Genomic DNA, 1,757 nt, shown 5'->3' on the forward strand with positions numbered 1-1,757 from the left:
TCTCCTCTCCTCTCCTCTCCTCTCCTCTCCTCTCCTCTCCTTCCCTCTCCTCTCCTCTCCTCTCCTCTCCTCAGGCGTAACCAATGCAGACACTGTGGTGAATATGCGGAAAGTGACCCATCAGACCATAAGTGAGGAGCTGTCCAAAACCGTTCTTCTCCCCTGCCTTTTCACCCTCCGCCCCAGTGCCAGTTCATCCCATGAGCCCCCGAGGATTAAGTGGACCAAGGTCTGGGGCCAAAGAGGCTCAGATGGCCTGCAGAAGGAACAGTCGGTTCTGGTGGCCAAAGACAATGTGGTCAAGGTACGGATAAGGATTAGAACAAAACCTGTGAAATGTTTGGTGTCAAGTTTTTGGAAAACTGTCTCTGGCTCAGTGGCGCATTAGTCATTTCCCTCATTCATTTTCATCATTCCTTTTTTCTCCCTTGCCTCCCCTCCTCTCTCAGGTGAAGAAGGCCTTCCAGGGTCGCGTAACGCTGCCTGGCTACAACATCAACCGCTACAATGCCAGTCTTGCGCTGACCGGGCTTCGTTCCAGTGACTCTGGTCTGTACCGCTGTGAGGTTGTGGTGGGCATCAATGACGAGCAGGACACAGTTCCCCTGGAGGTCACAGGTGATTAACATGTAGACTTTTTTTCCCATAAGGCAGCTATTTTGAATTTAGCTCACACGTGGGGTGGGAAATTTCATGCTGAAGCAAACCTTGTTGTAAGCTTGTATTGTGTATAAACACAGAAATTGATCAAAACATTTCACCCAATGTAATAAAATGTATTTGTCTCAAGAACCTGAAGATATATACTGGTTCACATTTTACGGAAACATGCTACCATCAGTTGCTCGGTAGCTAGCTACTGCAAGCTAATATGCTTGCTAAGTTTCCAGGAGTTGTTGTTTAGTATTATTAAGTAATTTGAAAGCTAATGAATCTAGTGTCTTCTAGGTTATTGATTGAGATAACCCAACATCAATCAAGCCAACAAGTAATTAAAGATTTTCTTAAGTATTAAAGTTCAGGAACAGTAATTAGCATCAAATAATTATGTAACTGAAGGAGCTTAAACTTCACTGACAGGGAAGAGGTGAATTTCAAAATAAACTAACATAGCTGTGACCATGTAACAGAAGAAATATTGTTACAAACAAAACCAATCTACAAATTCCATCAATATTTTAGAGGTTTAAACAAGAATCACAAATTTCTGCCTGTTAATTGAGTAATGGATAATTTAAATAATACTTGGTGAGGTAGCTGTTGCTCGCCAAGCCTTTGAAAATAATAGCTCAGGGATATGATGAAGATATGTTAAGACTTTATTCAAGTCAAGTCAATTTAGATAGACCACATTTTAAAAACAACAAACATTGACCAAAGTGCTTAGGTAGTGCAAATTTAACATTGTTGCCATCATTAATTTAAAGTATATCAAAGTTATAACCTTGCCATAGTTGTGTTTTGTTTTAATCTGACAGCTATGAGCTGTGATGTGTTCAGGAATGTTAATACTGGACACTCACACCCTCAAGCCATTATTAGAATAGGGAGAGAAAAAGAGAGCAAGCAGACTGTACCCTTGTAATCATAATTACAGTGATAGTAATCAACTACTATCTATGTCATTCTAGGCGTTACGTGTGTTTTTATCTATACAATTTATTGTCTGAGCAAATTAACACTCCACTATTTGGTTGTGTACAGCTCCCCATTTGCTCTCAAGGTCTGCCACTATGAATAATAATGACCTGTTTTCC

The 1,757-nt window shown here is 40.6% G+C and overlaps 1 pseudogene; it reads left to right on the top strand.

The window, feature by feature from the left end:
* The first annotated feature begins 74 nt into the window (after positions 1 to 74).
* Positions 75 to 618, top strand: LOC111664529 (neurocan core protein pseudogene; annotated as a pseudogene).
* Positions 619 to 1,757: the final 1,139 nt, after the last annotated feature.

The sequence above is a fragment of the Seriola lalandi genome, unplaced genomic scaffold (genome assembly GCF_002814215.2).
Source record: "Seriola lalandi dorsalis isolate HSWRI2012SDOR001 ecotype SW California unplaced genomic scaffold, Sedor1 jcf7180002001587, whole genome shotgun sequence".
Lineage (NCBI taxonomy): Eukaryota > Metazoa > Chordata > Actinopteri > Carangiformes > Carangidae > Seriola > Seriola lalandi.